At 33.4% G+C, this 16,642-nt stretch overlaps 2 pseudogenes; both read right to left on the reverse strand.

Annotated features, from left to right (window-relative positions):
- Window positions 1-1,748: 1,748 nt before the first annotated feature.
- Window positions 1,749-8,169, reverse strand: LOC149562388 (uncharacterized; annotated as a pseudogene).
- Window positions 8,170-8,269: 100 nt separating this feature from the next.
- LOC149562389 (mitochondrial arginine transporter BAC1-like) lies at window positions 8,270-9,732 on the reverse strand (annotated as a pseudogene).
- Between the last annotated feature and the right edge of the window lie 6,910 nt (window positions 9,733-16,642).

A 16,642-nucleotide genomic window follows, 5' to 3' on the forward strand; every position in this document is an offset into this window, starting at 1 on the left:
GTCACTTTTTAATATTGTTATTTAATAACATTCTATTTTAATGTCTTAAAAATTTATTTTCATGACTATTATTATTTTAAAGTAGCAATTTATTGAAAAGTAAAGATATCTGCGCGGGTGCGTGTGTGTGTGAGTGTGATTTAAAAATAAGAAATAATTTACTTTCATTAATATTATATTAATTAAATATAAATTAAAAGACATTTTTCCTCAATCATTTTTAAAAAAATCATAAATTTTAATAAACTATGTTAAATATATGTTTCAACTTATCATAATAATTATCATTAGATAATAAATAATAAAAATTTCAATATATATTTAACATAATTTATTAAAATTTATGATTTTTTTAAAAAATGATTGAGGAAAAATGTCTTTTAATTTATATTCAATTAATATAATATTAATGTAAGTAAATTATTTCTTATTTTTAAATCTCACACACACACACACACACACATGGATATCTTTATTTTTCAATAAATTGCTACTTTAAAATAATAATAGTCATGAAAATAAATTTTTAAGACATTAAAATAGAATGTTATTAAATAACAATATTAAAAAGTGAATTATTATGTGATCCTTATTTCATATATGATTATGAAAGTAAATTGATTATATATTTATTATTGTAATATATATTTTTTAATCACACAAGAAAGAAATATTTAAAATGATGAAAAGACAATAAATTATCATTAATTTTATAATAAATTTAAAACAAAAATTATTTGTACAAAATAGTGTCATGTTAAAATCTCATAATAAGATTTAAAAATGTATATTTCCACATTTTGCATATATCGTGCATGATGGAGACTGGAGCAATTAATACAGAATTAAAAATATTGTACAAGATTTTAAGATTTTAATTAATCACCTAGTCATCAATAATTTTGTACTATTTATCTAATAGAAAAATGGTTTTTCTCCCTTGCATTTTTTTGGGTTGGCCAATAAGAACATAGATAAATGGAAAGATTTATGTGCATGGGCCACTCTACTATGTTCACCTTAGAGATGGAGGACGTTTCTATTTGGAGGAACAACATGGACAATCTTGCTACCTTTGATAAGATGGTGAAGGAGGTCAATAAGGAGATTTAAAAGAACAAAAAGGATGCCATTGATGACAAGATTCTCATGCTGGCACAGATCTAAGAGAAAAGGAACATTGTTTGGATGGAATGCCCTTAGGGTTGGACTACCTCGGCTGAATCTTAGGATGAGATTCTGCATTAGTCTTACGTGGCTTTTCTTTATTTTTCTTGACCATGCTTTTGTAATGTTTTGAATTTTTGATACTTTGATACTCATGTTGTGAGGTTGTGCCTCCCCTCGTTGTGTTGTATTTCTTTTTATTTTGGTCCCCTTATAGTCAATACAGAAAAAAAAAACTTTTAATTCATGGTTATGATTGGTTGAAATAATTGACAAAATTCTTCTTAATGATTACAATAGTTTAATTCTCTCCTTTTGAAAGAACTAATAAGAAAATAAAGAATATTAAGTTTTATTTACTTTGAAGCATTTTTATAAAGATTCATGATAAAAATATTACATTATTTTTAAATTTTTTTTAAAGAGTATTTGAGATATTAATATTAATTAACATCATTAATATTAGAAAGGTGTTTTATAATCTAAATGCTTTATCATAAATAAATGTATACTATAATATATAAGCTATTGAGCCACAAATTCTAACAATATTTTACAGAATACAAATGCTATCTTTATATTTAAAATAGAGAGAGAATAATATAATCCATGATTTTAATGCATGGGATACTCCATGTTTTCTTGAGACACAACATTCCCATTACAATTACAAAGCCAATTGAAAACCCTGTTTCCATTCCAATATCCCACCATATATCCTCCTCTGAATCTTCACCATCTTCATGTTGCACCTTTGTAGAATGAGAAGGGCTACTTGAACATGAGACATATATTTGTAGACCACATAGACCTAGATTGTTGTTGAAGTATGCAGAATCAAATGTCATCATTTGTCCTCCTTGTGGTATCATTCCTGATAGGTTATTGTAGGAGACTTTAAAGTAGCTTAAGGATGTGAGAAGTTGTAGCTCAGTAAGAATTGGCCCTGATATGTTATTTTGAGAAAGATCAAGTGATTGAAGTAGTGTCATCTCTCCAATAGACACATGAATCTCTCCACTAAATGATTTCTTGAAATGTTGAGAATAATCAAACCTTTGTGTGATCCAATATCCCAAGGAATGCTACCAGATAAATTATTGCTAGAAAGATCTAGACATTTGACTAATCTTAAAATTTTCACAAACTCCATAATTTGCCCTTTTTTGTAAACTATTATTTCATCTACATAATAGTTTGATGCTTGAAAACTAGGGCTTCATGTTCAAGCATGTTTGTAATTTCTGATTGATTTGCCATTGTGATTAACTTCATTAAGTCTTTTGGAATGGTCCCTAAAAATTTATTTTTCGACATATCCAAAATTTGAAGATTTTGCAATTTGGTTAATTGTAATGGTATTGGACCATTGAAACTATTATTTTTTAAAATTAAAATTTGGAGATTGACCAAGGTTTCAAACCATCTTGATATATTACCTTGCAAATTATTGTTTCTCAAATCAAGGATTTGTAAATTTCTACATTTTCCAAAAGATGATGGAATATACCCTTCAAATGTATTGTCTCCTAATTTCAATGTCTCAAGAGAATCCATTCCCTTACATGTATTTAGAATCTTCCCTTGTAAATTATTCTTCTCTAAATTTAGGATAGTCAATATAGCACAATTCTCAAGATGTTGAGGTATTTTTCCATTGAACTTATTATTTGACAAATCTAAAATTTCCAAATTCTTCAGTTTAAAAATAGAAGCTGGAATATAACCATCAAGATTATTTCTTGCCAAAGAAAGAAACTAAAGATTTTGTGTATATTTATCTATTGATTTTATAATAGATCCATTAAGAAAGTTATCTGAAAGATCTATGTACTCAATATCTATGAATCCCCAAAGCCAATTGGGAATAAAGCCTCTTAGAGAATTGTTTGACAGATCTAAATATTTAATAAAATATTGCACTGAAATGAATGCCAGGAAGTTTGCTCCAACATTACAGTCACCTAAAGTTAAGCATTGAAGCTGAAATTTGGGAATGATAGAGTCATTGACTTTTACAGTCAATGTACTCCTCGAGAGATCCAAAGCAATAAGTTTGGTGCAATTGTTCAAAATGAAAAATGAGAAAGTTCCATTTAATCTATTGTTGGCCAAATCAAGCACCTCTAACTTGGATAGCTTAGCAAGGGAAGTGGGGATTGGACCGCTCAAAGAATTATTCTCCAATTGAAGATCAATCAAGGCTGCAAGATTCCCTAGAGTAGACGGAATGCTGCCATTCAATCTGTTTGAACTCAGATCAAGATTTACCAGTTTGGAAAGATTCAGGCAGAATGCTACCATTTAATTTGTTTGAATTGAGATAAAGGGACTCCAGATTGGAGAGGGTTCTTAAAGAGGAGGGAATAGAACCTTCTAGACTATTCCATGAAAGATCAAGATATGACAGAAGGGGAGTTCCAAGAAATGTAGGAATGTTACCTCTAAATGAATTTCCCCAAAGCTCCAACTGCTGAAGGCATGAGAGATTTGCAAAGAAGGGAGGAATTTCTCCTGAAAGCCCGCAATCATTCATGGAAAGTGTGGTGAGATTGGTGAGAGAGAGCAAGTATCTACCCAACCAAGTATCTTCTACCATTGTGAGATTCATGCTGCTCAGTCGAAGATGCTCCAGCCCTCTTAGACGTGTTATCCAATCATCGAACTTGTTGCTCTGCAAGCCATCATTATCGCTGAGGTCCAGGAAACCCAAATTAATACAGAGCGGGAAAAGTAGATACGTTTGAATTTGATTTGGCTCATGTGCGGTAACGGGACTACTCACGGAAATAGAAAACGAAAACAGCCGTAGAAAATCAAATGGACCCCACAAGATCCACCTAAGCAGTCAAATGCTTAGTGTGTGATCTTTAAGCCGGGCTGAGTTTTATAGAGCCCTCACCATGATATTCACAAACCCGACCACCACCTTCCTATAAATTATACCTTTGCAATCCACTTATGGTAAGATATTCATGTGCAGAAGTTGAGGGCAATCATGGTAATTGGATCAATATAATACATCCAAGAAATGGAGAACCCTATTTGGTTATGAAACTTTTGTTTCACCTCGGGACAGACACCACAGGTCCCGGAGCTGGAGTCTTTCTTCCGTTCGGAGGTCTTACTCTTTATGTCGCTCTTGAGATGGCAAAAGGGGATCAGCTGGCAATGGGCATCGCGATTCTACATCTCAATCACGTTCACCGAAAAGAGTTTTGCAATCCCCCATGGCACCTAGAAGATGCCGACATTCAAATTCTCGTCGTTCAAACTCGAGATCACTTTTTGGTTCTCGTTCAAGGTCTGTTGATTTATCACCTTCCTGATCACATAACGCTTCAACTTCCAAGATCTGCCTTATTTATCTTTGTTCTCACATTGCATCTTCTGTGCCAAATTATATTACAAGTGGCTTAAGGAGATATTCATTAGCATTAAGAGTCTGCAATTTAAAGCCAGTTTATTTTTTATTGCGGCCTTTGGATGTCACATAATAAACAACTTCAGTAAAGATGCAAAGTTTGATAGTCTAGTGCGAGATTTTTCTATTGGAAGCTAGAGAATACATTAAGGGAAGATGATTTTACCATTATTTCTTTTTAAAGTGATCGAGATTATGACAACTCATAGGGAATCTCCATATAGGAACTTATCTCGGTATATCTATATTTCAAGCTACATGGAAGAATTATAATTTAGTGTATATCATGCAGAAGGCTATTCTATGGTTGGTCTATTTTAAAGGGAAGGGCTATTCTATGGTCGGTCTATTTTAAAGGGAAGAGATATTCTATGGTCGGTCTAGGGCCCTACTATTCTATGGGGTAGATGCTCTGGGGGTTGTCCATGAAATGCCTCCACCGTGATAAGGCCATGGGGCCCATTTCTTTGTAAGAGGGGAGGAATGATCAAAATTGAACATGCATATTATATTAAATCATATTATATTATTGCCAATGACTTTTCAATTTGGATTTGTCCATTCGGCTTTTAATAAGAACATAGATAGAGTGACCTTTCAACTTCCATGAAGATGTATAAAGAGATTCAAGATGAATTGAACAACATAATGATATGGACATACATCTTGTTTACTAAGATTGCCAATTTGTATTAAATCTTGTATATGGAGTTCATGGGCAGACATCTCAACCATGGGATTGCCCAAATCCTATAGAGTTCATTGTCATACATCTCATTCACGGGATAGCCCAACTTTCATGAGCTCAGACACACAACTCCTCCACAAGTTTGTCCAAATTTGATTGATTTGTAGGCATACATATCACTTACGAGATTGTCCATAATTGTATGCAATTTTATTTAATATTACGAGTAAATTGAATTCTTGATATTGTTTATTATGTGTTTACAATACCATTATTTCTTTCTTTCGGTATTGTCCTCCGAATTGATAAAACAATTCAGATTAACTACATAGTGAAAATGTGCGTGTGTTACCCTAGGAGGGATTTGGCAAAAAAAGGGGGCATTCCCTTAGGATGGAGAAGTATCATTGATTACCATAGATAATTTAGCAAAAATAAAAAATAAAGAGATGTGTTTCTTTGGGATGGAGAGATGTCACTTATACCCATAGAGGATTTAGAAAATATACATGTGTTACCCATATATATTAGTTTTAGCATATGTGATCGTGTGTGCAAAAGAGACATGAATCCACAATGCATAGATTTGAGGATGACCTAGAAATCATACCTAGCGAACAAGGCTAAAGTACACCAAGTCATACTCAAAATCCATGTTTGTGCTTCATGGAAACTATGTAAAAGAGGGTGTATATATGCCCCCTCCTTAAGATGACTATGTAATGATAGATATCATAAGGAAGAGAATCGAGGATAACTACTTCTATCAACAAGGAGATATCCTTATCAACAATGTATACCATAAACTTAACAAGGAGCATGAAATCTTATAAACCAAGGAAATACATAAATTATGAAAGGATATGTCACAAATGCGAAGAGGCCCTTGAAAGGAATAGATATTGTGTGCAAGACATCTACCTTCAAGATGAGTGTCATGAATGAAGATGTAACTTCCAATAAGGAAATGATGTGCCTATTTAACCCCCATTTTTAGGTGAAAGAGAGATCCTTGGAAGAGGATGACAAACTTGAAAGCACATAGTAAGGGTAAATGCTAACTATCAATGAAGTTTTTCAAATAAAGAAGAGGTGGTGATCAAGGACATGCACCTCTTGTATAAGAGAGAGCATGATGAAGACACAATTCCTTATAAAAAAAACAAATCATATAACAAACAAATGCCACCATACTAAGGAAAGTCGATCCTTATGAAAATAGATAAAAATAATATACAAAGGCCCTTCCCCCCAAGAGTGAGACAAGAAAGAAAGTCTATGATAATATTAGGACATAATATCTCGTGAGATATAAAATATGTAGGCAACAACCAATAGTTATGCAAAAATCATCCAATATCAACAAGAAATAGTATAGAATAATGTCATACTATAGAAAAAGTAAGAAACATCATAGCATGGACTATGCTAAACATCATAACACTAGTACATTTGAGGTCATTTTTTGACCATTATTGGTCAAAATTTTGACCCAAATTTTGACCAAATCTCGACCAAGTTTGACCAACCCATTGGTCAATGATTTTCAGGTCAAAATTTTGACCAACCTACTAGTTGGTCAAAATTTTGACCAATACATTGGTCGAAACCTTTGAAACATGTTGGCACAAGTTCTGCCAAGCATTGGTCGAAATTTCGACCAATGATTGGTCAAAAACAACCAAGCATTGGTCAAAATTTTGACCAATGCTTGGTCGAAAATTGCCAAGCATTGGTCAAAAATAGCCAATCATTGGTCAAAATTTTGACCAATGCTTGGTAGAAAATTGCCAACAAAATTTTTTTAGGCCTACAATTGTTGAGGTCCACTTCAACAATGGCCCTTCTTGTGAAATTGTTGTCGAAAACCTTTATAATGAGATAATGTGTTATGAGCTCTTCATCAGTGGGATGGAACGTGAATCCAGGAGGCCAATATTGTGGGATGGAACGTGAAATGTCGTCTAATGGCAAGCCAATATTGTAGGATATGCATATTGATTTGTTGAATATATCCATATGATGTAGTGACATTCTTGTTACTGCAACCAATGCCACATATGTATAAAACTGGGATTCCAACTCTTGTTGAGGTTGTAAATTATGTTGAACATAGTCTCAAGCCATAATAGTTTTCTATCTGCCAAAATTAGAAAGAGAATCATACAAACTTGTGTGAGCTCTTTGTATTTTATTTGATATGATATTCAGGAAAAGGATGAGAAACAAAACTCTAAATAAGCAAGCAAGCTCTCCATGTGCTCTACACCCCACAGATAAATCTACTCTAATAAAAGAGGCAATAAAAAACTAGTTCACTTTGCATTTGTAACCTTGGGTAGGCTCTTAGCAACATGCTCACATTGAACCTTTGACGTAAAGGAGAAATAGACAAGCTCATAACCCTCAGGAGGGCTTTCTTAGATAAGAAGTTTCTGAGCAGACACAAATCCTCAATAATAATGCTACTGCAATTTTCTTGTTTAAATCCAAACAAAGTTGTATTATCTTGGGTAGAGGAGACTACTGTTGTTTGTGGTTAAGGATCCTTTAGGTCAGTAGAATCACATGCAAACTAGATGTGACATTGTAGTAAGAAAAGTGTAATAAGAGCTAGGAGCTTGCCTAGTGATTAGGGCTCGAGACTAGACACTGCATGAAGCATTTGTAGGCATTTGAGTTTGAAGTGTCACCAGCACAAAATCAAACTGAAAAGGAAACTTGGCGAATAAAACTAAATAAAAATAGTCCTCTTGAGTAAATATCAACATTGTATGAACAATACCATTAGTGTGCACTATACTTGGTACAAATATATTGTTGGCTGAGTCCCATGACATAATGCTAGTTCCTAAGTACGTCAATATGCGTACTTGTCTAGGTATATCATTTTCTCATGGATAAAGGACAATCTACTAAAAAAAGAAAAGACCACTTTTTACAAATTCACACAGGTATAAACCCATTCATCTTTGAAGGTAATGCTCTTACTATCGTTTCACCCTCAGTAAATTTTTTGTAAGTTCCCAAGTGACGATAGTTGTAGCATTAGCAGGGAAAGCTCTCACCAATGTAGGCCCCAAGCCAGCATATAATCCTCTAAAACTGAGTTCTCTATAAATCTGCCAAACATAGAATTGGGAAATAGTTTCATGTTCATTAATATGAGCACTTATTACTTTTAAATTCATCTATTGGTTATCTAAGACTACTTAGTAGAATAGATCCTAGACAAAAAGATAGAAGCTAAGTCCTGTGGTATTTGAATATTTAAATTTTAATCTTTTAATTAGAACATTCTATATACCCACTATAAAATAAGCATGCAAACAATTGGTGCTAGTATCGTGAATGATAATTTTTTAATCCAGAACACAAGAAAACATGCAAATAAATGAATTAACCCAATTCAATAATCCAAGCATTAATCCTAACAGATATCATAATTGCTATCATAAGAATCCAACAGCTTTGTAAAAGCCTAGTCAAAATCTTTATTAAAAATTAATTTAAAAACATTTTTTTTTAGAGTAGAGTCCATGTAAAAATGAAATTTTATGTCCTACCATCCTGATTGTGTGTATAGGATTTCTTTTGGCATTAATATTTGGAGCTGTTTGAATATGGGTTTTTGCAACATTGAGAGGCAAAACAGCTGACCAAAACTGCAAAGAAAATTACAAGTTTTTTTGCACACATTTGATCTGCAAAAACTGAGTTTAAATACTTAAATTGAAATTCCAACATTAAGGTTACATACCTCAATTCTTGCAAGCCCACCAGAGACACCTCCAACTTCTGCTTCTATAAAAACTTTAGAAGAATAGTTGACAAATTGAGAAGACTGGGAATTCATTTGGGGATTCACCTTATCATGCGTACTAATAAGTGAAAGCATATGATAACAATTCAATTCATAAGTACTTCAGAAAACTGCATTTCCAATAGACTCCCTAAAAAATGTAGTTAGGCCACCACGAAACAAACCTTGTACTTGGAAAATTATGCACCAATGAAACAATGAAACAATATCTTGTATAATGAAGGATACCACGTGAAGCATTTATATTGCATGTCTACAACTACATATCAAATAGTAACAACAATTTAACACCTTACCCTTTCATTTCTAAGAGTTTGCAGTGCACAGTCTAGGGGCCCAACATATATATGCTAATGCTTTTTCAGTTGCCTGTTGTCATTCTCCTGAACTTGCAATCTACATTGCAAAAAAAAAAATAGTCAATGGTATGGAGTCTAGAGTTCAATTTATATACATACAATAGATACAAAGTCTAGTTCTTGTTACCTTTATCAACTCTACTGGGCATAGTACAAAACTTATTAATGCTCCACCAAAAGTCGTAGAAGGAACAACAATCTGAAGTTTGGGCTTGCCACTACTAGGATCTCCTCCCTTTCCAAAGAACCACCATGCCAAATATGATCGCATCAGGACCGCAAACATAAACTATACACTACAAAGAGGAAAAAGTACATCAAACAGTCACCAATATGCCTATGAACATAAATCAATATGCTTACTTATCTAGGTACATCATTTTCTTATGGATAAAAGACAATCTATTGAAAAAGGAAAAGATCACTTTTTACAAATTCACATAGGTATAAACCCATTCATTGTGGGAAAGTAGAAAGCAAATCTAAAGTACTAGTGATGCAAACAAAAGTATCTAGCATCCAATCAAGCAATTCACCTTGAACATCTATTCCAAGTTGCTCAATGCACTCCATAACAAGTTGTTGGTGTGCTAAAACTTTTCTACTCTTCATAATTCTTACAATTGATGCATCAATTGCATAATGTCTATCTTTATCCATATCCTCAATCACCTTTTTTTCCTCATCCATTGGTTAAGCATTGGTCCCGCATCAGAGATTTTGGTGCTTGATCACGAGATTGAGAAGCCTGAAGACAAGAACAATGAGACCGCAAGGTTCTCAAGGTTAAGCACTCGCCACTTGCTGAATAAAGGAAGCACCTTGCAGTCTAGCAACCCACATGAAGTACCCAATTAAGAGGAGCCTACTAGAGAGTTGGTTAGCACATTCTTTTTCATTGTTGAGATATTTTAGAAACCCAGAACCCCAAATAGAAAAAGAAAACAAACAAATTCAAGATTGTTTAAGCTTTACTCAATAATAATATCCTAGGAGTCCAAGAACAACATTTGACTACAATGGTGGTGACGAGAAGTATGGGGCAACATCCCTTCAGACCATATAAATTCTTCTACAGTTCATGTTTTGAATGCCATAAAAACCTAGAATTAACATTAGAATCCATGGTTTGAATAATATAAAGTCTTAGAATCAATACAAAATCCATGCTTTGATTGCTATGAAAACTTAGGACCAGTACTAAATTTCATGCTTTAAATGAAATAAAGACTCAGAGTAGTCATATAATGTTTTATAACTCAACAAATTAAATGCATTGTGGTAATTACCAGTTGTGATGTAGCAAGATGTGCATGAACCTACAATGTTCATCATACCAATGGCAATCATCTCTTTATTGCCATCAATATTGTAGTTCTTGAATAGTGCAAAAGTTCTGCCAACTGCTATTCCTTCCTACATGGGACTCATTTAAATAAGCCAGAGGTAATAAATTACTAGCCAATGAACATAATTCAAGGGATTAGCTCTTACAGTGAGTGTGATGATGCTAATTATTAGTCCTGCTTTCACAAGGGTCTTTAAATATTTGGCCTCAAAAACAAAGAATTCAGTAGTCAATGGGTTCAAACCACTTTTTAAGTGACCAACCTATTTCAAGCCACCCACGAAAACATTAGCAAAAGAAACATGCATTTTAGGACTAGAAAATCATGTTTAGAACAACAATTAGACATAATATCAAACAAATTGTTCCATACCCATCATGTTTCAAACTCGCTAAATAACTAGTATCTTTTGGGTAGTGATATTGAACATGTACAGGTCATAGTAATAAGTGATTTGATAAGTGATTCATTCTACCATACTTAGACATGAGTGAATTGAACACATTGTGCAAAAATGAATACAAGACAGTATAGAATAGTTGGTGATAGAAACTCATACAATCTCAACCCCATGTTTATCAGCATGTGTAGCAAACACCAGCATGCTACTAAGAATTACAGATGTCAGAGGAGTAGTTGCTGATATCTAGAAGAGCTTACGATTTTTCTTACTCTGTCAGATCAACCCACAAGAATGAAAAAATAGATCAACACCATATCAGACATTAGTCATTCCATGTTGTTTCTTCTTGTCATTATGAAGGCTAGGTATTATATGGATAGAAAAATGAAAGAGAATCACGAAGTTATGTTATAATATTGACAATTTGACAAGTGATGATTAGAAAAGAGAGAAAGCATATGCCAAGCACTATGGTCTCCCACCTCCACTGCACATTGATACAATTACAAGAAGACAATAACAACAAGTTGGCAATATACTTTATTCAAGAATGAATTCTTTACTCTAGATGTATTCAAATCACGAGGTTGCTGATTCATTACATATAAACATACCTTGTGAGTTTGTCCCCATACTGATCTCATGGCAGATGCTATGTCTATCTTTGTAGTAAAATGTTGAAGACCAAGAGTTCCTTTTAGCTACTGGAGAGAAACAATAGTGGCTGCTCCAGCCCTGAAACCCACGATAGCTGCATGTGATAGAAAGTCTATAATGAATCCCAACCTGTAGTAGAATCATACATGATGTGACACATACCATTAGTGACCAAAACTAGTTGTTTGTCTCCACTGAAAAAGATTTTAGTGTTGTCCATGAACTTTAAATAGTTATATAAATCAGTATGACTTTCTCATGCCATCCCAACTAAGCAGAATTACATAACTAAAAATAGAAATATGGGACTTGTTAAAACCATTGAATTACACGAGTTTTTAGTGCAAGCCTCTCACTCAATTATGTATAGTCACATGTATCTTCTCTATAAAAGAAGAATCCTATGAAGGACAGACATTGAGAGGCTTGCATAGTGACATTATTGCATTATTAGACATGTAAATCATTAACCTGAAAATGCCCATGCTTGCTTGAAAAATCTTAGCAAAGAATGTTGCAGTCAGGGCCAAGTGCAAAGCCAGTTGAGGATTTTGTGTTGGGGAGACCTCCTTGGCAATCAATGATCCTATAAGAAGTGACACAATCACCAATGATTTGTAAGATGGTTTATAGCCTCTTCCAAATCACCTAAGAAACTCTGAGATTAGAACAAATGCAAAAGGCAATCTATGTGATACCCTTACAAAAATAATATATGAAAACCACTCTATGGATTCTATTAGCAAAGAGTTATGCCATTTGACATTGCCTCCATTGCTTTGCCCTTGGCTACTTGGGTAGAATCTCATTGCTCTTCAATTACTTCAACAGAGGGATTTCCCATTTGTCAGTAACTACATATGTTAATTAAGGAGTTGATGTTAACAACATCAATCATGTAGAAGCTCCGAAAGCAATACTAACTCAGATTTAGAATGTACTATGACATACATATTTTAGTTTTCAATAAAAAATATTATCAATCAAAGCCTTACTTCTATGGGGGGTCATTGTCTAGTTCAACAACTCCTTCATTGTCAAGTTCAATGTCTGATTCAACAATCTCATCATCACTGACATTTTCTTTTGGCACTTTTGGTGTAGCACTTGAAGTACCAAATTGTTCATCCAGATCTATATCATCATCACTTTCATCCTCGAAAGTACTTTTTTGGAGCACATTTTATATAAATTCAGTTAAAAAAACTACAAACATTTTGGATTCTCATGAACATTATAATTCAGATAAGTATAAAACTCCATAGAAACTAATAAAATTGATTCAACACATGCTTTCTTTGTTACAATTCCTACCTGAAACTCCTTGGAATAACACTAGTGAGTTCTCAGGTGAGAATAAAGTTAAATATGGGAACCAATTTTTATTTAGAAAACCAACTAATACAACGCAAAATGTACACAAAAGAAAACTTCAAAAGCACAAATACCAACAAAGATGTTGGGGACTCAACTTTGGAGTACAAATGTATGATATTAAGATATTTTATAAACTGTAATTCTAATATAAACCTGCCTACTAAATCATAATATGCTTGTTTGCCTCAAAAACACACAACTAAATCATAATAGTAAGATCACAATCTGACTTCTTGTGTAAAATATCTTCTACTTATGAAGCTTCAAATATCTTAATCTTTTTCTACTTTACTTCTTCCAGTAATGCTTGAGAATTCAATGGGACTTAAATGTTTCAATTTGAAACAAGTACAAATTTCTCGATATCTAAGTGTCCAAGTCATTTACTATAGTCTACACTAATGCAATGTCTTTGTTCCTCATATATTTTGCCAAAGAAATTAATTAAACTAACTAATTAAATATCAAATTGTCTTGATATTACTGATATTCTTTCATTCCATCTGTCCCATATGATGATTATCAGGAGAATTTTCCAATAGAATTTAAAGGTTTTCTTTCAATTTTCAATGTTTATCCTTCTATAAGGGACTTAGTAAATTTGGACAAGGTCCTTTCTAGGTTCAAGTATTTTCACAAAGAGGAGCATGAGAAAAATTTGGTCATTGAGGGGGGGTTCCAGATACTTCTATGTTGTGAAAATAGTATTAAGTTATTACAAGCTCAACATAGTAACCACAAGTACACTTAGCTAGTTTGCTAAAGTCTTGATTCCTAATTAATGGGTTGCATTAAATGCAAGCATGTCGCAGTTGATCTTAATATTAGCGTTAGTAATGATTTGTTGTATTGAAATCATAGATTGGTGAAGCCAATGGCAAGAGCTATTTATTAACGAATTTTTAACTGAAATCATGTATCACTAAAGCCCATGGTAAAAGCATTCAAGTTACTAGATGAAACTTATTCTGTGAGCCTGTATATTTGAGTTCTAGATTTTTGCCACACAATCTTTCTCCATCATCATATATTGACCATATCAACTTCATGCAAAATTTATACAACTGTGATACTTGGTAAATAACATTCATTCCTTTGCATTTTCTTCATCTTCTGCTTTATTCACATTGAGTGTGAAAGTGTACTCCTGATCTCACCTAAGCTGTCAATCACACATGAAATATAGTGTATATGTCTTCTCTCCAAGCTCTGAAGGTGTAGTAAACCCAAGCTTGACTTTAGTCTTCTTTTGGAGCAATACCCTCTTAATGGCCAGTAGCTGATTGCTTTTTAAATCCCCAATTACTAGCCACCATACTTATTCCTTTGCTTTGGGATACCTTGGTGCATCAACTGGACCCAACTCATGTCTACCTTCAAGATCTCTTTCTAGAGTGACTTGCACTATTGCATTCTCTCCAGCCCTCACATCATCACTGTCAACTATGTCATATGCCAAATCAATGTTTGGGAAGTGATTACAAAAATGAGCAATGTCTAACAGCTATGAATATGTCATTTGTAACAATTCATGCCTTTCATCATCCTCCATCTCAACTAAATCAAAAATAGTTTCAATGTTTTTCCCTAGATTTTCATGGCACTTCTTAGCAAGTTCCTTGGTGAAATGTGGAAGCTGTCACAGGAAAAAATCATGGTCCCAAAGACCTTGTGTAACCATTTGGCTCAATTCCATTGTTGCAAGAGCTGGATTGAACCAACCATTACTAGAAATAACATCCACCATAGCTTGAAGAAGTTGGTTAGCAGAAAGAATCTCACTGATCTAGTGTTAGGTTTCCATCTATGACATGCCTTGAAAAGTGACCTTACAACAATGCATTTGCCTTTACATGTGGATCAATATAAATTTTGGTTTGTCAATAGCAAAATTTTGATGATTTATCAATTTTCTTATTGTTTCTTCTTCACCTGGCCATATGGGAAGTTGTGAATACTCTGAGGCAGAAGCAAGAATTTTGAGAAGCTCTTTTAGCTTTTTCTTTGCAGACAAGGATGAGCTGAAGAGTTCAATGGTTGTATAGCTAATATAGTAGTAAGATCCTATCATCCCCAGGTCCAAAGGAGAAAGATACATATCATCTTCTATGGCAACACATTTTCTTGGTTTCAAATCACTCAGCGTACTCTCTATAAGCTCAAAAAGGTGGTCTGACAAATGCCTATGGCTGACACCTTGATGATTAAAGTAATTCAGATTCTGTGTGAGTCTTTGATAGAAGAATGTCCAAGTAAGATAGTCTATAGCATCCTGCTTACTTTCAATAGTACCCACGACAACTTCAGCATTGATATGATCATGGAGAAAGTGATCTAGATGACTCTCCATAGGAAATGGCTCATATAAGATTTTTTTATAATATTCTTTATGAGGTGCATGACATAAAATTACACACTTTCTAGCATTATCAAGCAAAGGTCTACTGGCATGCCCCATCATTTGGAGATGATTAGTTATAGGATAGTCTGTTTGAGCATTTTCCTGTCCATCATAATACTATATACCCATGACAACAACCAAATGAGCTGACAAAGACAATCCCCCACTCATTGAACTACTTGTAATGCACACCTGAATTGCCCCTGCACTAAACAACTGGGCTACAAGTTGTTGTTCTACCAAAGTGAACATTATTATGAAAATGTTTTTATTGGATTGATGATAGCATTAAACAATCATAGTTCAAAGTAAATAAAAGAGAGAATCTCAAACTAGGAAAGAACTATATATTTGAGTAGATTTTCCTCATGCATTATGATTAAAAAGTTTTTGTTAATAATAGAATTGAACAATCATAGCTCAAAGTAAATAAATGAGAGAATCTGAAACCATGAAAGAATCCATATAGATTTGAGTAGATTTCTTTTGACCCCATCATAGTTAAGTTGTTCACCTCACATATAAGTTATTTACAATAATTAGAAAATCAACCTCTAACACTATGACCAATACCCTACGACCAAAATTTTGAAGGAACAATAACGTGCAATTAGACTTCTTGATGTATAAATTGGGTCTTAAAAAAATAAATTTCCTTTGGGGAAAGTACTTATTTGGTTTTGAATACTAATGTCATGGAGTTCATTTCAAATCATATAGTGTCTTTTCAAGTGACATACCACGTGTTCCTTTTCTTTTCTAACAAAATTGGGTTTTTAGATCTTCATTTAGGAATGTACTTCATATCTATTTGGTGGATATTCCAACTATGATTGAAAACAAGTGATGTCAACATTCTAATCATAATTATCTTTGCATCTAGAGCAAAGATTCCTCAATCTTCAATTTGTTGCTCTTTAGCTACTAATCTTGCTTTGTGCTTGTCAATTAAAACATTATTTTTAAACTTGATCTTAATACTTTTTATAATCAA

This window comes from Cupressus sempervirens, chromosome 4 (assembly GCF_028749045.1).
Source record: "Cupressus sempervirens isolate cs-2001-9-10 chromosome 4, ASM2874904v1, whole genome shotgun sequence".
Taxonomy (NCBI): Eukaryota; Viridiplantae; Streptophyta; class Pinopsida; order Cupressales; family Cupressaceae; genus Cupressus; species Cupressus sempervirens.